Raw genomic sequence first — 20,884 nt, 5'->3', positions numbered from 1 at the left:
GTGTAACCACGGTCGCCCCAAAAGTAGGTTAAAGGTTACGGGAACGTCCAAGATATGAAATTCGATACTGTGTTGTCCTGGACCAACCTTGGTTTGAATTTTAACAGTCCCCATCACCTCTCTGCTGGTATTATCGTATGCTCTGATCACTTGGGTGGTTGGGACGAAATCTACGGGCTTCAACCCGATTGCATATGCCGTTCTGGTCGGGCAGACATTAATCGCAGACCCGGTATCAACAAGTACCACCAGTATCCACTTATCTCTACATTCCACAGAGATATAGAGAGGTTTGTTATGACTTATGCCCTCAGGCGGTAGCTCCTTGTCCGAAAAAGTTAATGCCGGGGAACCTCCTCCCGGAAAAACCAGCCCAACCAGCTGTTCAGGCGTGGTGTCTATGGAAAGTTTCGACTTGTCCATGGCAGATAGGACAGCTTCTCTGTGCACTCGTGATGCCATTAGCAGTCCCCAGATGGAGATGTCTGCTTGTATTTTCTTTAACTGTTTCAGCACAGCTTCATCCTCAATCTGCTTCTCCTTCTGTCTCTCCGCTTCTCTGTCTTTCCCGGATGCTTCGGGTTGGTCTAGGTGTGGGGGCTTGAAGTACCGCCCACTTCTTGTCATGTGGTCCACTTCATCTAGATACCAAGTATCATCCGGCTGGCCATTTCCCCAGTCTTCATCGGTGTGGGCAAGACACAAATCGTCATCTTCCCACCACATTCCGCTGGCAGCCAACAAACATCTGTCCGGCTCCAGTCTACTCGCATTTTCAGTACTCTCTGTCCAAATGCTCGCAGCATTGTCTGTCTTTGTGCACACAGCACTTTCGGTCCCCTCAGGGCCCTTCGCCTTTCTGGCTCTCTCAGCTTCCTCAAACTTTCCTTGTTCCAACTGCGTCAGTACAGTTGTTTGTTCAACAGTTCCCACATCCGTAATGCCCATGTCCTGAGCGGAATTCTTAACACCGGCGCTCTCCGGCGATACAACTTGATTTTCGGCCGTTCCGGCCACAACTGATACTTCCGCCCCTGCCGGGCTTTGTTCTGATTGGGCTTCCCCCACTGCATCCGGTTGATCTTCAAGCCATCCAGTGGCCTCCTCTGATCCCTCATAATCATACCAATTAATTGACGCCTCCCCCAGTTCCTGGTCATCAAGAAGTTGCAGATTAGCAAGGTCCTCCTCTACGGTTGTCGGCTCATCTGCCCATAGCCCAGATCCATCCCCTCGGATCATGCATAGTTCTCCTGTCTCGGGAAATTTTACACTTAGCCCAATTCGGCTCGTTGATAAGATGTACTTGCTTGGATCATAAGCTCCCTCAGCAGAATTCTGTCCAGTCCCAGATTCAACAGATTCATTCTCCCCCAAAATCTGCCCTGCCTTGTCTTCGACGGTCACCACCATCGGTTCCGGTTGGGTTTTGGAGATGTCCACCATGCACAAGAAGTTAGTGCAATCGGGGAGGAGCACCTCCGGCTTGGGTAGGTGGGTGGGCGTAATATAGATGCTAGGATCGTAAGACACGACCCCAGTCTGGATGAAGTTAATTCTGTTGGGAGGGGGAGGTTGGTTATGTGGTGGGAGAGGGTTGGTTGTGACATTAGGTTTATCAGGAGGCGCGATCACCTGTTTGTCAATAAGATCTTGGACCTCATGACGTAATCTGTAACAACGGTCGGTGTCGTGACCGTGTTGTTGGTGGTACGCGCAGTACTTTGACGGGTCATAAGAGGGAGGGAGTGGATTTGGTAATGGCTTTGGTTCCAGGGGTTTTAAATGATTTTTCTTGATCAATATTCCCAGAACCTTGGACAGGGGCATGTATAGTTGGGTGAAGGTTCTTTGGCCCCGAGGTTGGAATCGGTTGTTTTGTGAGTTACTTTCGGACGCGCCGGAGAATGGTGTGGCAGTCATGGGCCTTGGAGGGGGAGGGGGAGTGGTGGTGACCATGCCAACTTCCGAGGCTCTTGTATTTGCAGCGCCACTAGGGCCCACGTTGTTGTTACGGTTAAAGGTCCTCCTCGATTGTTCTCTGTCCTGGTCAAACAGCCCTTGTTTCATAGCATCTTCTATTTGGACTCCCATATCATGTAAGTCTGCGAAAGTAGGGAAGGGGACCACAATCATTCTTTGCATTAACTTGGGGTGGAGATTGCGCACAATCATCCGGATTTGATCTCTGTCAGTGGGCCTTAAAGTCATCGTCGACGCCTTTGCCCTCCATCGGATCACAAAGTCCGAGAAAGATTCCTTAGGCTCTTGCCTTATTGTTTCAAGATCACGGGTTGTGATCTCGATCTGAGTGTTATACGAATATTGTGTGACAAAGGCCTCAGCCATCTCGTCCCAATTCTTCTTCACCTCATCCGATAATCTTGCGTACCAATGGGAGGCCACACCCGACAGGGTTCGGGCGAATAGTGAGAGCTTCTGTTGTCGTGTTAGGCCCATTGGCCGCAAGACATCCGCAAACAGTCGGATATGGACCATGGGGTCACCAGTCCCGTCAAAACGGTCTATTTGTGGCATTTTGAACCTATCGGGGAGTGTTACGGCCTCCTCGGTATATCCATCTCCGATATCCGGCATAGCCTTAGCCCCTTGGGATTTTTTGAAAAGCTTCTCCAGTTTGCTCAATTTCAGAGCTGTTTGATCAACCTCGACCTTAGATGGAGAGTCCGGGTGATTGGATGTGTGGACCTTGGACAGTTGTGGTGGAATCGGGGGCGGGGCTGGCCCCGTTGGAAGACTCGTGTCCTCTTGCAGAATTTGGACAGCCGGTACGGTATTCTGGGTGTTAGGAGGGACGTCCTGAATAACAGGAGCCTTCTCAGGTAATGGGGCTCCTGCTGGAGGAGGAATCTGGTGTGAAGCAGATGCTGTACTCTGTTGTTGCAGTCTAGTAATCAGTTCGGCCTGCTGAGTCATAATTTCAGCTTGCTGCTTAGCGAGTTCATCTCGGCGGACGGCATCTTGTTGCATGGCCCGCATGGTTTCCTGCATCTGGCGTATCATATCCTCAACCCCTGTCGGTGTCGTCATATTGTTTCGATTTGTCTGAACTACCGGTAGATCTGTCTCAATGGGGACCTCAATCCAACTATCCACTGATGGGGGATACCACTGTTCTGGTGCTCTCTGTTCAGATGCACTGTGCTTTCTCTGTTTCCTTCTTGTAACAGGGGGTAGAGAATGGAACACTGGCTGTCCGTCGATTAGATCCTCAGATCGGTGGAGTCGACGACCTCGTGTCCAAGGTGCTTGGGGAATGCCTGTTGGGTTGGAAGCAATCGTGCTAAAACTGACCTAGCAAAAGATAAATAAAGCGAAAAGGAAATAAATAAACAGATAAACGGACAGCACAACAGCTTAAAATAAAATGCAAGACACACAGTCGGGCACACAGTCAAAAGGCTGAATAACATACTATCCTCAAACACTGGTTATTATCCCTGTATCACTGTCCCCTAACACAGAATCTGATATCCTCAGATAACTAATCCTCAAATACCGGCTGATGCCCGCAGGCCTAATACCGTCAATACTGAACTGATGCCCGCAGGCTTGATACTCAAACTTGTATACTGATCTGATGCCCGCAGGCCTGATACTGTCAATACTGAACTGATGCCCGCAGGCTTGATACTCAAACTCATATACCGATACATGCATTCCTGTAGAGACGCACTCTAAAGCACATAACAGATAAGTGAGAGCCAAAACACCCCTATGTTGGGGTAGGGTTTCCCTGTCCTATTTTGTCAGGAGCTAGGGTTTCACTATGCACACAGCGGTTTCAAACAACCTATAAACGGGTAAGCAACCTGTCCTAATTTAGAATGGTCACTATGGATCCGAATATGCACTAGGTCGAATGGTCAAAAAGGGTGCCCCAGTAAAACCGGGGTTTGTGTTCCCATACTGGCAGAGCCCACAACCGGTCAGCCTTATGGTCATGCCTTGACAAGACAAGCCTCTGGCAAACCGTTCAGGAATAGCAGATGGCAAACACGGTGTCCTAGGCGCACCAATGCAAATGCAATGCAAAGAAACACACAAGTGTAGTCAAAAATAGATATCATGAGTTCGAGTCAAGTTCTCTAAATCCCCAGCGGAGTCGCCAGAAACTGTAACAAGCCCGCGGGGGACCTCGCTACAGCTCGGACTCTCAATGTTGTCACGGTTCCTAATCTGAACCAAAGAGTCCAAATCTGGCAAATCGTTTTGAGAAAACCGATTTTTGAAAAAGTAGTGCCAAACATGGACTGCTTTGCCAGATACAGAGTCGCCACCTAAATATTTTATTTTGGGAAATTTAGGAAACCCTGACTCGGTGCCAAAAGGCCACGTGTCCGTCGTCACCAAAGTTGCCTCGGCTCGGGAACTTGGGTACGATTGGGGAAGGTCACTTCGTGAGCACCCCCGCTCGCCCGGTCATAGACCGGCCTCTACTAACCATGATATCAATTTTTGAAAACATTGTGAGTTCTTATTCCGGTTATTAGCCTAGGTTACTATGTGATACTCACAGCATATAAGTATAGACCGGGTCACCCGAATTGGAATAAAACATTTCATGTTTGTTTTTGAAAATGGTTTGCTACCCGCAGGTAGGCTTGAAACATTTTGATGATTCATTCCAATTCAGATAACCCAACCTTCACCCACAGGCATTCGGGCAGATATATCAGACAAGCACATAGCCTCATGGTAAGCATGCTATCATGGCATTCATTCACACGCATGCGAGGATGCTAAAGCATAAAGCTTACCGAGTACTCCAAGCCAAAATAGAAATTATGTTAGAAATCATGCATGATCCTAAATATACAGAAATGCCTAATGCAACACATGCAAGATGCAATTATAGTAGGCTCGGCTATTCTAAGGTGGCATGTGAAATGCTACAACTATCATGTATTCAACTTGGAATTGAAATACAAATGCAGTTAGTATGATGCGCCGAGCCCGATGTATGCAAAACAGATGAATGAATGCAAACATGCTATCGTACTGTATGCTAATTTAAATATGCCCTAATCTAACCAACAAAAGCGGGTAAATAAAAGGGAGAAAGACGTGGGATTGGAAGACATACATCACACTCACCCACACTTATTACAGTTGTGCCCTCACTCGGAGGGTCCGAATAAATAATGCAGTCTAAATATTACAGTCCCGAATAAAAGAATATTACAGATTTCTAATTAATTAATGAATTGACTAAGAAAGCAAATAAAACTGGCGTGCAAGCCAGGGACTGTCTTGCTTCTGATGGATGATGCATGTCCGGATCGTCTTGCGCGGAAATCCACCGGAATGCCCCAATTAGCCTCTGTTTAGCAGTTATCCTCGAAATGCGTGCCGAATCCCGAAAAATTGCTGATTCCTGATTTTGCTGCAACAGAGAGCAGGAAAGGGGCACAGCAATGTATTTGCACAGATATATGCATGTCTCGATCCTCGTGCCACCAATCACGCATACCGAGGCATGATGGCCGAAGAGTCGAAATGCACCACTCAATATAGGATGAATGCACATGAAACTACAGCTAAAACCTAACTCCATCATGGATAATCCGGAGTGTCGGTGACTGGGGAATTGAGACACATTCCGTCACTCGGAGTACGAAATGTACCTCGTTTCCCGTGCCCGGGTTAACTCCTATTCCGGACATGATACAATATGCATGATATGCATGAAATGCAACTAATATACAATCCTAACATACACAATGCTATGGAATGACGTGCCTCGAAATGCGTGCACACGGGCACGCGAACCGAGAAAATGACGGAATGCTGAAAATGAGATGCCTCGAAGTGCGTGCATACGGGCACGCAAACCGAGGTGATGACAGAATGAAAATGAGATGCCTCGAAGTACGTGCCCACGGGCACGCAAACCGAGGCGATGACAGATACAATGAAAATGAGATGCCTCGAAGTACGTGCACACGGGCACGCAAACCGAGGTGATGACAGATACAATGAAAATGAGATGCCTCGAAATACGTGCACACGGGCACGCAAACCGAGGCGATGCTAAAATGACATGGAAATGACAAATGGGCTTATACCAACATGAGTGAGCCTCAGCCACACTCACATCGGATGCCGTCGGATAAAAAAGGAGTGCCTCGAAATGCGTGCACACGGGCACGCCAACCGAGGCGATGCTAAAATGACATGGAAATGACAAATGGGCTTATACCAACATGAGTGAGCCTCAGCCACACTCACATCGGATGCCGTCGGATAAAAAAGGAGTGCCTCGAAATGCGTGCACACGGGCACGCAAACCGAGGCGATGATGGAATGCGATGAAACATGGAAAAAATGATATGCAAGCATGCTAATGGAATTTCAGCAACAAAATATGGGGAAAACAGTCCCGAAATGAAGCGAAATGATATGAAATGCAAGGAAATGTCCCGAAATGCAACATTAGGCACCCGAAATGGCCTATAGCCATGCTAAATATGCACAACATGGACATGCAATGCAAAGACAGAAGCTAGACAGCCCCAAGATAAGCACTTTTCCAGTTATAAACATGGCCAAACAGCAAATATAGGTATGGCAAAAATAGCATACAAGAATAGGGGCCAAGATAGGGGTAATGAAGCAAGTGGTATAAGCTAAACCCAAACTGAAAAATTTCCTTCTACAACACTGAAGATGGACCAAAAATATGAACATTTACAGTATATGGCAGCCACAAAATCAGTATACAAATATGCTAAAAATGGGATTCAAAACAAGGCCCAAAAGGTGCTATAACATGAAGTATATAAAATAATCACCAAACAGGAAAAAAGTGTGAATGAAACATGAAGTATAGGCTAAAACAAGGCCACTTTCAGTTCGGACCAAGGTCCAAAAACAGAAGCCAAGAGGGCTATCAACTTATGCAAAAATGGGGCCAAATAAGGGATTGAACTACAAGTGATACATGGAGACACCAAACAATGTTGAGCCCTTCTCCAATGTTGAAGAGGGGCTCAAAATAAGCCCTATATCCGTTTACAATATGCTCGAAAATAAATTGCTCATGGGTCAAAAATAGCATGCAAAACTATGACATACAAGATGGTCAATGAAGCAAGTGTATTATGGAGGGCTCAAACAGGGTTGAGCCCTTAATGAGAAGTGAAGATGAGCTCAAAATATGGCCCTTTTAAGTTAGGGCTGAAGCTTGAAACCAAAAATAAATGAGGCTTAGAAATGGAACAAGATAAAGGGTCGAAAGGGTAAAAGTGTAACTTACCCTTGAAGATTCGAGATTTTGTTGCTTCTTGGGTTGATTTGCAGCTTCTTTAGCCCTCAAGAATCCTCCCTTGCTTCTGGAAATGAGATGGTGGTGGTAGAGCTTAGTGGTGTAGAAGGAATGAAGGTTAAGAAGTTAGGGTTTTTTGGAGAATTGAGAAGGATGACAATGGAGTCTAGGGTTTGTGCTTGGAGAGGAATTTTTCTAACCCTCAAGAAGAAGACCCTCAGCTGGTTATAAGGTCAAGAAAGGGGTGTAAAAGGGGGGTGAATTGGAGAGCATAACTCTCTCCCAAAATATCCCCCGGATACAGAAAATATCTGGGGGATATTGCCCCACAGCTGGAAAGGCTACAGTGAGGAGAACACGGCCGGCCTCTCACTTTGGCTGGAGGTGGCCGGCCGGCCACACCCCCTAGCCGGCCGGCTAGGGGTCAAAAGGGTCAACAAGCTTTTCTGGCCGGCCAGATATTGGGGAGGTAGCCCTATGTGTGTACAACACAACCATGTAATTGAAGTTCCAAGAAAGTGGGCCCAAGGGGTTCAACAATGGCTCGGAAAGAGGGGGTCAAAAGGGTCAAGTTGACTTACTGGCCGGCCATGAACTTTTAGGGGCCTCTCAGGTGTGTACATCACAGATATGTGGTTCAAAGTTCAAGAAAAAAGGTCCAAGGGGTTCAACATTAGCCCGGAAGAAAGGGGTCAAAAGGGTCAGGTGACCTTAATGGCCGGCCACCAACTTTTAGTGGCCTCCCAGATGTGTAGATCACAGATATGTGGTTGAAAGTTGGCAACACTACCCCTAAGGTATTCAACATTAGCCCGGAAGTTGCAAAAACGGGCGCCGGGAGGCTCCGGAGGAGAGATAACTGGTTGCTGCAATAATTGCTGGCCTCCCACCCTTCATTGACCTTCCTCGGGATAAAACAGAGGTACCTGCCAAAAATGAGCGAAAACCGTTGCAAAACGAACGTTCCGGGGCCAAAACACGCAGTTCGGGGTCCCGAAAATGGGCTGTTAAGCACCGAAAATGGTATTCGGCCTCGAAGTGGGTTTCTCAGCCCCCAGTGTCCCTCAAAAGGGAGAAAATAAAATGTATGCTAAAAATCAGAGCAATAGGAGGTGGTTAAGCGGTCCCGAACCGAGGCACACGGCCTGACGGCTCCGAAAACCGGGAACCGGACTCCGAAATGGGAAAAATGGCCTACGGCCACCAAATGTAGCCCACGGACATTGAGAGATGGCCTACGGGACCTCTCCCTTCCCTCAGGAAAAGAAACAGAGAAAAACCGAGTCTGGTTCGCAAACCGAGACAAGGCACAGAAAAGGGTTCGGAAGTCCGGAGGCAGGGCTTACGACCGCGACTCTGAAACTTCTGAACGAGCACATTATGCAACATCACCAAGCGCTCAATCGGTGACGTCTGAGTCTTAAGGTCGGTCAAAAATGGGGTGTCTACAAGCGCCCAAACCCCCGCTCGAGCGGACAAGCCAAAATCTGGGCAACTAGACTTGGTTCCTAAGTTCAACCAACCTGCTCCAAATCTTCCCAACACAACCCAAGACTCAAAATAAGAAAATGATGAATGACAACAACAATTATACAATGACGGAATCTACGGAACCTAAGTCCAGATACAATAATCAAATGGGAAAAAACCGGGGTCGCTATACTCTCTCTGACAAGAAAATAATGCAGCAAAATGAAGAGATGTTTGCAGAATTATGAAGGACGAAAATTTGAGTTACAAAATCCAAATGAGGGCTGTCCTATTTATAGATGTAATGGTGGCTGTAGGTTTTGAATTAAAAAGGTATGAAACCTGTTAGTTTTGAATTCAAACATATTTGAATATGTTGGATTACAATTTAAACAGATAACAAAAATAGAAGGGCCCTGTTTGGGTGTACAGTAAATCCGGAACAATTTAATTCCGGTTTACAGTAAAATTAAATTTAAATGTTTTTAACCCAAAAAGATTAATATTGGGCCGAACAAGCCCAACCCAACCACACACCCAAGCCCATAACCATGGAACCGAACATTTTTCTTTGGTTTGGTTCTTGCTCATTTCCATAGGTTCTAATGGTTCAGCTCGTTTCGGCTCGGCTCGATCCCAATTTTTTTTAGAACTGTTCATCTTAGAACCGAACCAAAACCCCAACACCAATGTAATTAAAGTTTAAAAGAGATGTGGAAACAAAGGAAACAGAGCAATGAGCAATATTTTACAGTCCAGAACAAGTTTACAGTACAAGAATTATTATAGGAGTCATATAGGTTTCACAATGAATAATTGAACAAATTTCACTTTAGTCCCTCATTGTTTAACCTATTTGCACACAACCCTTATCATTTATAAGAACATAATTCCCTCTGATTTCTAGACCAAAGAGTACCGTTAGACCCATTAAAAGCTAGATAATAATAATAAAAAAAAACTAAAATATCCTTATACATAAGTGATCTCATTGTGTAAAACATGAACATTTTCGTTATTTTTTTAGGAGACAAAATTCACTATAACCTCGATGTATTATTTTCATTTTGGCATGAACTTAAAATTAAGTTAGGTGGAAAGCGATATATTTCAGTTTACAAGCCATATAAATGTTATTTGCAAATGAGCCAAACTACGATGAGGTAAAATGAAATTTACCTTACATAATTTAAGGATATATCTCAATGAGGGACCTTAAACCAAAGATGGGTGTGATCTTGTAGTGACTAAAGCCAGCCTCTAAGAATATCTTTTCCCATTCTTTCTCACTTCTTTCTCTTCCAGTGACCAAAACCATCATCAATATGTCAAAAACAAGCTTTGTCTCAGTAATGTCATGTTCATCTCTGTCCCCATCTACCACCATGTCTATGATGATAACCTTCCCTCCATCTTCCTTGCTTGGAATAGCTTCTCTGCATCTCTTCAGTATCTTTACGCAGTTCTCGTCACTCCAATTGTGCATGAAAAATCTAGAAATCCCCTAGATGTTGATTTGTGATTATGTATCAATTTTAAGCAGAATATAATAATCCCAATCAAACAATCAAGACAAAGAGACACAACAATTTTACGTGGAAAAAATCGCAATTGGACACCTCCAACTGTGATAAAAAAACCACGGGCAACAGCCACAAAACAATCCACTAAGAAGATTTAAAGGAATTACACAGGTATACTCTCAATTACCTAGCGAATCCACGCCTAATTGAACCAACCTCTATGTGCCTCTTCCAACCTCGTCTTCACCTCGGAATTGTCTTTACGATGAGCCACTCCGGAATCCACCAAAGCTTCAGGCTCGAATTCTTCAGAATCCACCGAAGAACAACTCTCTCTTTTGTAGAACAAAACACAACCTTTGATGTACTCTCTTTAAGCCATGAGTTGAATACTCAATAAAACATCAAAGTAAACTAACAAAATTTTCCCAGATATACACCTTAGAATCCAAAAAAATAAGATCTGGAGGACTTGAGGAGTGTGTGGTTTTTGAGAGAAAACCAACTACTTATAGAAAAACAAAAAGTAATCCTAGATTTGGAAGAAAACCCAATCCTTTTTGAAATCCGAAAAACTGTGTTCGCGCGGTCCGCTCGAGCGCCCAACATCCCGCTCGAGCGTCTTCAGCAAAATCTGTGCGTGATATAACAGAAGTCCGCTCGAGCGCTGGAGAACCCGCTCGAGCGCGAAATCACACCTTCCAGTATTTTTACAGACCTGACAAACTGCTGGAACCAGGGATTCTCCGCTCGAGCGGGGGAATGTCCGCTCGAGCGGGGGAATGTCAGCTCGATCCCCGTCATAATCAGCGAAGTGGCAATCTTGAAAGCTTTATCATCACAAACTTCTCTGAAAGACACAATTCGGGTTGGATTCACCTCTAAACTCTCATAGTATCACTGAAATAAAAATACGAATAAAATTACAACTCAAAGGAGTTTTGTCAAACGGGATTGCCAAGAAATAAAACCCAACAGTGCAAAACACACTGCCATTTTCAAGTCCAAAAACACATTCAAGTTCAATTGATTATCTTAAAGTTTACTTTGCTTATTATATGAACATTAATTGCTTTATAGAATACTTCCCAGAATAATTCAGCGACAAATACTTGAAAACTGTTTTTCTAGTATCAATTGTCTGTACCGAGGAATTGGATAAAATGGCCCAAATAATGAATCAGAGCACATGCAACCAACTCCTTAACTTATGGTTTCCTTGTGTTTCCTTAATGAAAGAAATAATGAGAGAAAAATGATAATTTGCTACAATTCTCCTAAATTGTACACATTTTTGGTGTTAATAGGAGTGGAAAATTAAAGTTCTTTGACGTATATGACCTTTTCAGATAGTTTTATTGTTAAGTATAATTGTGATTTCGTCAATCAATATATCCGTTCAACAAATAAATAATAGTTCTATAGATCAATATATGTAGGATCTTGGATCATCAAAAATGATTTCTCTTTAGAATTCAGCTATTTGATCAATCTATACTGAAGCAACTCAACATCAAATTAAATCCAAAATAAAAAATAAATAAAAGATAGAAATTTACTGAAATAACTTGATGAGAGAGGAATTGCCCCACATATATGATGCAAATCGTAAAATTTGCTCAATTACCAGATTCAATCACTGGAACTAAGAATTCAAAAAATTGCATACCTTGAAGAAAAAAGCATCCGCGAATGGGAAAGACTGAAACATATCGCCCCCAACATAGTTCAAGTTCTTCTCCTCTGGCAAGTTCTCAACAACATGTGGAAGATCAAAAACAGTGCATTTTATACCAGGAAACGCCTCGGAAATGATCCGAGCATTGATACCGGTACCACCCCCTACATCAACCAATGAATTCAGTCCTCCAAACACTCAGTCTCTAACCACCAAGCTCATCATTCATGAGTCACTGCCCATTGCTTCATTGAAAATGTTATTGAATTTTGGGTTTTTGTCACAAAACTCCCACATGGCAACCCCATGTGCAGTCTTCTAAACCAATCTCCCAAAAACTGCCATGGGGTGACCAAAACCGGATCGACCATGGCTTGGACAAATGGTGACAAATTGGCCATTTCACTTTTGATGAGAAGCTTAGATGATGGAGTGAGGACATACCCTTCTTGATCTCCATGATTTGGATCAATTTTCATTGTAGTAAAAAACCCCAAGTGAATTAACAAGGACATTTTCATTGTAGCAAAACTGAATGCATGTTTGTATATGTGGGATTGAGCTTGAAACAACTCTTTTGCTACTAATTGGCCATTGTGGAGATCCATGAAGATAGCTAGGCTGGCCTTGTAGGCCTTGCTTGGATGGATATATATGAAGAGAAATGGTATTAGTGTGTTTGATGAAGAACAAATTTTTAGCAGAATATATATGAAGAGAAATGGTGACCTTTATAGCCTTGTTTGTTTGGTAGACCAGGAGAGGATTGGGACTGGTAAGATCACGGAATCCAACTTGGGTTTCATTTCAATTTTATTTATTTATTTATTGTGTGTGTGAAAATTTTCATATCATTGCAGAATTTTAAAAATAATTATAAATTGGTGATAATTTTATTAATATTTATAATTAAAATTATTAGATTTCCTTACATATATAATAATTTTCTTAAATTAACACTGATAGGTAATTTCTCTCCCCCACCAAATTTTTTTTCTTGTTCCTACATTTTTTTTTTAAACGATACATTGTGTTTGATTGGCTAAAATGGATAAGCTTGATAATATCACGATATTGCTACTCCGCCAATGGGAGATTAACAATTACACCCCAAAGCCATGTTGGTTTGGGCAGACTGGATTAGGTTAGATTAATATTCCCATGATTAGTAGTCCTAGGACTACAAATCCCTTTGGAATGTGTATCATATCCTATGTTTGGATTGAGGTAGGATTATAAGGAAGAACTAATAGTTTAGACTTTGGCTTAGTCCTCAAATTTATATCTCACTCCCCTCTATGGGATTGAATAATCTATGATATGTGAGATACCATATTCGAATGGATTATTAGTCTGTATTTCAATTGTTTAACCAAACATTGAATTAATAATTTTGTTGGACTATTAATCCAATCCCAAACTCATGTACATCCAATTAAACATGGCCTAATAGTATTCCTAATCTTATAGCCATGAGATTACTCATATCACATCATTTAATGGTCAAAAATAATTATTGTCCTCTTATCACATATTTTAGCATATCAAAATTAAGTATAGTACAAGTACTCTCACAATATATATCTCATCATCTATTTTACATATTACGAGTCCTAGCCTTAACCTAATCGTGTTATTAATCCCAAGCAATGTCAAGAAATTTAGTCCACCAATCAAACATTTCCTATGAGTAATGATATACAATTGAAGATTTGTACATAATTTTTATATAAAATGATAAAAGCGTTTTCAGTCCTTTCATTTCTAAAAATAAATTTTATATAATTTTATTACTTCTTGATTTGTAGTAATAAAAATTTTAAATGTAAAACAAAGACCAATTATAATAATGTATTTTTGGTGATGGCGGTGATCCATGAAGCCTCCAACACTGACTTTTATTGATGACTAATGTTACAGAAGTGCAAAAAAGTAGGACCAATAAAAAAATATTTAAAATTTTATTTTGAAAAGTAATGTGTAGTCTAAATTTAATTTTATATAATGAGATTTATATTTAAAATAAATTTGAATTATATATTGCCTTTTTTGAGTATTTTTGTAAATATATACGCATTTTTTTTTTTTGGGGGGGGTTCATACCATTTTTGTAAGGGAGTGTTTAACAAGAATAAATTGTAGCCAGCATATGAAGATAAGTGATATTGGGGTCTTTTGGGGAAAAAAAAAAAAAAAAAAGAGTTAGTTTTTAGCTTTTTACTCATTTTAGGTTACATTATCTCTTATATTTTTTATCCACAAAAAGATAAAATAGACTAAAAAAATCAAAAATTCAACTTTTTACTAATTTCTCAAAATACCAAATTATCATGAGTAAGGATCCCCTCCTTGACTCTCCTACTTAACTTCCTACTTGATGGGTCATTGGGCCAACTTTTAGGTCTAATTTTGATCTACCGAACCGTTCACATTTTAAAATTTGTCATGTATATCATACTTGTAAAAAATCAAGTCAATCGGATATCAAAAACTATGTGACCTAAAAGTTTTATGAAACAATAAAACTGTTTATTAACTTTTTTTAATAAACTATTTTTAGTTCTTCTGATATTCGATCAATTTGATATTTTACATGTATGATTTATATGATAAATTCTAAAATATAAACGATTTGGATCATTGAAATTGAGCATAAAAATAGACCCAATAGCTCATCAAATAAAGACTTAAGGTGGAGAGTCAAGGAGGGGATACTTGTCAATTCCCACACCAATTAAAGGGTTGTTTGGAATGTTCTAAATAAGTATATTTTTGACTTTTTATAAAATATGAGTTGGGTTTGAAGTGATATAGTAGAGGTAATGTGACTTAAATAATATGATGTGACTTAAATAAGATAGTAACTTTTTAACTTTTTGACTTTTTTTTAAAGATGCTAAACTTAACCTAAATGAATTTTTATATTAGGAAGAAAAAAGCCTCAGACGCCCGCTTGGGTGGCCCCAGGCCCCAGTGGGGTGTGATTGGTCCTTTTTTTTTTTTATTATTTTAAGATCCAATGACCATCCCCCACACATCCAATGACCATCCCCCATTTGTATTATGAAATAAGAGGACCGATACTCAAGTCCACTGATGAGTCCAAAACATCAGTTCTAAAAAATCAAAAAACAAAAAAGTTCAAAACATGCGGTTAACGAAACCACTTGTTTGAATAAATTATGTACGTATTTTATTTTTTTATACAAAATTTATTTGAATATATAGTTTTGTTATTTGATCGAGTTAATTTCTTACAAAGATGATGTATTTAATAAATTTTAAAATATGAACAATTTAGATTATCGAAATGAAACCTAAAAGTCACTACAACATTTTCTTAGTTTAGTGACATTTGAAAATGCCACAAAACTATTCTTCTAATGACATTTTTTGGTCTTGTGGCATTTTGAACAAGTGCCACTTCTATCGTTGCCACGGTAGATACAAGTGCCACGGTAGATACTTGCAAGTGCCACTGCACCATCATGGCTGAAAACTTTCAATGACATTTTAATGTCATGGTAGATATTATTTGTGGCACTATCAAGCGCCATTAAAAAAAGAGTTAGTGACACTTGTAAGTGTCATTACACCATCAAGACTAAAACCTTTTAGTGACACTTCAATGTCATGGTAGGCACTATTCGCGACGCTATCAAGTGCCATTCATGACGATAATTCGTTGTAGAACAATTTGATCCGCTCTTGCGGAGACTCGAACCGCCAACCTTCCGCACCATAAACCTTATACACCACACTCTTCCCACTACACCTCTATAGCACCACATGATTATATATGCAACAAATATTATTTATATAGTACATTAATCCATATTAATATAAAAGTATATGTATAAACATAATTATTTTATTGAGCATAATTTATGTAAAATAAACTATTTACTACCAAAATAAAAAAAGACCACTTTTGGCGACTAAAAATATTTTTTAGTCTCCAATTCTATACTTTTGGCTACTAATTATTTTTTAGTTGCTAAAAAACTTAACTTTTGTCGACCAAAATCGGATTTGGTCGCCGAAGATGCACTTTCAGCTACCAAAATTTTGGTCACCAAAAAATTTTATTCCCGCCTTAGGATTTTAGTTCTCCCGCGGTAAAAATGACCACTTTTGGCGACTAAACTTATTTTTTAGTCCTTAATTGTAGACTTTTGGCTACTAAAATTTTTTTTGGCACCAAAAAGCTTTACTTTTGGCTACTAAAATTTTTTTAGTTGGTAAAACCCATATAATCAGCGACCAAACTTATTTTTAGTCGCCAATTGTAGACTTTTGGTTACTAAATTTTTTTAGTCGCCAAAAAGCTTTACTTTGGGCTACTAAAAATTTTTTAGTCACTAAAACCCATATAATCAGCGACCAAACTTAGTTTTAGTTGCCAATTGTAGACTTTTGGCAACTAATGCTGTTTTGGTCGCTTTTGGTCAGGAAATTTAGTCACCGAATATGCTTTTTCCTGTAGTGTATATTGAGTTTAATTCATTTATTTTTAATCATTTACTGCATTTTAAAAATTTAGAAAATATATTGACATTTTTTATTTTTTCAAAAATGTCATTATAAGCTTGGAAAGTTTTTGGCTTAGTGGCATTTCCCAAAATGCTATAAAATATTTGTTTATGACACTTTTCACCTAAGTGCCATAAAAAGTAATTTGCACCTACCTAGTGTCCTGACATTTTTTAAAAAATGCCATTGCAACTAAAGTTTAGTGGTATCTGTTCGTAAATGTCACGAACATAATTTTTTGTGTCATTATTTTATAAAATGTCATAAAATTGATGTGACATTTCTTTATTGAAATGCCACTAGAGCCTTATATATTTTGTGGTTCTGTGGCATTTTTCTAAAACATTTAATGCCAAATTTTATTTTTGTGGCATTTTCTAAAAACATGCTACTAGTGTAGTGTCACTAAAGTGTAAATTTGTTGTAGTGACATTTTTGTTGTAGTGAAGTGACACTTTTTTTAATTGAAATGCCACTAGAGCCTTGTATGTTTGTGGCTCTATAACATTTTTCTAAAAAATGCCACCAAATTTGTTGTAGTGACGTTTTTGTTGTAGTGTTGTGACACTTGTTCATTGAAATGTCACTAGAGCCTTTTATGTTTGTCGTTTTGTGGCATTTTTCAAAAACGTGCCACTAGATATCATTTTTGTGGCATTTTCTAAAAATATGCCACTAGTGTAGTGCCACTAAAGTATGTTTTTGTTGTAGTTTTGTGACACTTGTTCATTGAAATGTCACTAGAGCCTTTTATGTTTCAAGTTTTGTGGCATTTTTAAAAAACGAGCCACTAAATATCATTTTTTGTGGCATTTTCCAAAAATATGCTACTAGTGTAGTGCCACTAAAGTATGTTTTGTTGTAGTGAGTCAATTCAATAAGCCGAATAACACCTCTCCAGTTCTATTTGAGACTGGAAGAAGCTAATCCCATAAGAAAAAAATGAGAGCGAAAGTTATGGCCAGCTGATGCGAAAGAGATGATGCATTTTAATATGAGAGAATTACAACGTAGCCCATTCTTTTTAAAAAATAGTTTTAAATCAACGGTGAAATTTATAAACATTAATAATTGAATTTATAATTTTTTTCATTAATATGTAACTATTTTCTAAATTTGCCACTGAGGTGTAATTTTCACTTTTAATATTATGTGCTAAGATTTAGAATTCTTTCTTTAGATTTAATAAACTTGTGTTTATATTATAGATTTGAGTAGAAATTTAAAAAGATAATACATTTAATTTCAATTTTTTTTTTATAAAATTCATACTCTACCCAAATTCATGATTTAGATACAATATACGTTGGATTATAGATTTGGGTAGGAATTTGAAAAATAAAATTTAAAAAATACGTAAAATATAGTTATGTTTTATTTACATTTCATATAATCTTTCTTTATTCATTTCCCAATTGCTATATAAATTTATAATCTTAGCACAAAATAAGAGTACTGCTCTTCAAACCTATTTAACTCTAATTTGTACAAGGCTTTGTGGGCGTCATACATCAATCTATTTTAATGAACAATGATGTTAGAGATTTCAAATTTTTTATTAAAAAATTATCAAATACTCACACTCATATGGGTGGTTTGGTAAATTTTTTGACAATTTTTTATGTATCCCTAACATTTTTTGTATTACAAATCACCTTAGTCATTTTTTGCTTTCATTTTGGCCACATCATCATTTTTCTTTTAATAATAGTGCCATGCATTGAATTAAAATTAAGGGCAAAATTCACTTTACACTCATGTGATATTACTCAAGAGCACTTTACCCTGCTGTGTTTTACAAATATGCAAATGCCACCCATATGGTTTTGAATTAAAGTGCACTACTAATACTATTAACAAAAAATGCAAAAAGACATCTTTACCCTCATTGCTGTAAACAATGTATTTCCCCTCTATTCTTTTGTATTAACATAACGAAAAATTATTAAATATTTTCGGAGTATCACGTGTCTGTAGACACCCCATTTTTGACCGACCTTAAGACTCAGATGTCATCGATTGAGCGCTCGGTGATTGCGCATGTTGTGCTCGTTTCAAGTTTCCGGAGTTTCGGCTGAGAGCCTTGCCTCCGGGCCTCTGAACTCTTTGTGCTTTGACTCGGTTTGCGAACCAAGTTTTCTTCTCTCTTCCCGGAGGGAGGGAGAGGTCTTGTAGACCATCTCTCAGTGGTCATAGGCTACTTTTCGTGGTCGTAGGCTACTGTTCCCATTTGGAGACTAGTTTCCGATTTTCGGAGCCGTCGGCCATGCGCCTCGGTTCGGGACCGCTTAACATTCTCCGTTTGGAACGGTTTTTGGAACACATCTCGTTTCCTCTGTCTAGGGGGGCACTGTGGCTCGGGAGACCACTTTTGTGATCATACGCCACTTTCGATGCTCGACAGCTAGTTTTTAGGGCTCCCAGCCGCGCGTCTTGCCTTCCAAACCCTCGTCTTGCACCCGTTTTGGTTTGTCTTGGGTACAAACCTTAATTTCCTTGTTTGGGGAGTGGTACAAGGGTGGGAGACCAGCTTTTATCCTTGGAAACCACTTTTCTCCCTGTCAACCGATTTTTTGGTCGAAAAACTGGTTTTCTTGGTCTTTGGGCCACATTTTTTGGTTTCCCACCCCACCATTGGCTTGCTTTCAGCGTGGAGATCACCAATTCCCCAGGCCGACCACTTTTTTTTTGGGAGACCACTTTGGGTGGTCGGCCGACCACTAAAAGTAGCAGGCCGACCACCTTTTCTGGTCAACAGCTTTCCTTCCGTTTTGTCAGACTGAATGGATGCCAACTATGCCAGCTGGAGGGCACAAACTGTATCCTCCATACACGTGTATGGAGGGATTTAAACAAGCTCTTAGCTTGTCGTGTATGGAGGGATTTAAACAAACTCTTAGCTTGTCCAAGAAGCTTGAGAGTTGTTTCTCTATAAGAGGGAAGGCCTCTCTCCCTTCTTAGGGTTAAGAATTTTTTGTTTGAGCTATACATATCATCTATATCTATAATCCTCCATTTCCCTCTTGTTTTGTGCCTTAAGGTGACCATTCTTCACACTTTTGTGCACACAACCTCCTATCCAAACATCATCCTTTTGTTGCTGATGCACCTAGGAGTTGTTTCTGGAGTTTTTGGACTGGTTTGAACTCAAAGAGGTTGCTGGAGTTGCAGCCTTGAAGGGGGTCATCAAGGGTGAGTTTCCAACCCTTAAATCCTCCATTTTTGCTTAAGATTTTAGCCTTATTTGAATACTATTTTAAGCTTAGCTTTTAACTGGAAAAATTTCTGTTTTTGCATGCTTAAAATGTTTGTTTCAGGTCATTTTTTCGCTTGGGGATGTTTACCCCCTTTTAGGCCTTGTTTGGCCTTATTTTTGTGCCTCTTTTGTGAGCTTTGGGACCACCTTGTTTCGGCCTTCTCACCACTGAAATTTGGATTTCAGTGGTGGGGATGGTGTTTTGAGGTCCCAAGAAGGAGAGGGTCATCCACTCTCTTTGTTGTCTTCAATACTTGTCATATTTGCCTCATATTTGAGCACCTTTGTTAAGTGTGTGTTTACCATATCTTAGCATGTATTTGGGATTATTTCAGCATGCCTTAGATCTGTTTTGACTTGTCTTGGTCACTCCATGCATGCCTTATACACTTGTAGTGTAAATCCCTCAAACTAGCCTTGTATGCTTCACGAAGTAGCATGTTATTCTAGCTCGATTTGAGTCCATCTCAGCATGTTTTTGGTGATGTTTTTCCATGTCATACCTCTGTTAGGGTTTGGTTTGGTCACCTCTTGCATGCCTCATGCACTTGTGGTGCAATTCCATGAAATAGCCTAACATGCATCATGTCGTAACATATCATTCTAGCATGCTTTAGGCTTAACTTAAAGAAGATTTTGTTCATGGTTTACCATGTTTAAGGTTTGATTTGTGTTGTCTTGGTCATGCATGCCATGCTTTGTATAGCTATAGTGCATTCTAGCTTGTTAGCTTTGTGTATCAAGTCCACTAGCATGCTTTACTTGGACTATTTGAATGATTTGGCATCATTTATTATATGATTTCAGTCCATGTTTCATGCTCATGCACTTGCATTTATCACTCATTCAATGCGTTGGAGGGTTGGCCCCTTTATGCCTTAACATGGGTCATTGCCTATGCCTTCATGCCTTAGCTTGCGAGCCATCATTTCAGTGCTTATTTGGGGTTATTTTGCCATGGTATAACTTTGATTTTTGTTGCTTAAGTCATCCCATGCTTGCTCTTAGTAGGTGTAGTGTAATCCACCTTATTTGCCTTGTATGCACCATGCCTTATGCCCTTCATGCTAGCTCGTTTTGGCTTTCTTCCATGCATGTTTTAGTATCATTTTGGCATGATCTAGGACTTTTTTGGG

General features: G+C 40.0%; 1 pseudogene; it reads right to left on the bottom strand.

Annotated features, from left to right (window-relative positions):
- Window positions 1-9,879: 9,879 nt before the first annotated feature.
- On the bottom strand, window positions 9,880-12,567 carry LOC114303164 (trans-resveratrol di-O-methyltransferase-like; annotated as a pseudogene).
- Window positions 12,568-20,884: the final 8,317 nt, after the last annotated feature.

The sequence above is a fragment of the Camellia sinensis genome, chromosome 9 (genome assembly GCF_055761805.1).
Source record: "Camellia sinensis isolate YWXY chromosome 9, ASM5576180v1, whole genome shotgun sequence".
Lineage (NCBI taxonomy): Eukaryota > Viridiplantae > Streptophyta > Magnoliopsida > Ericales > Theaceae > Camellia > Camellia sinensis.
Note: the sequence above shows the minus strand (reverse complement) of the source record. Positions and strands in the feature narration are given on the sequence as shown.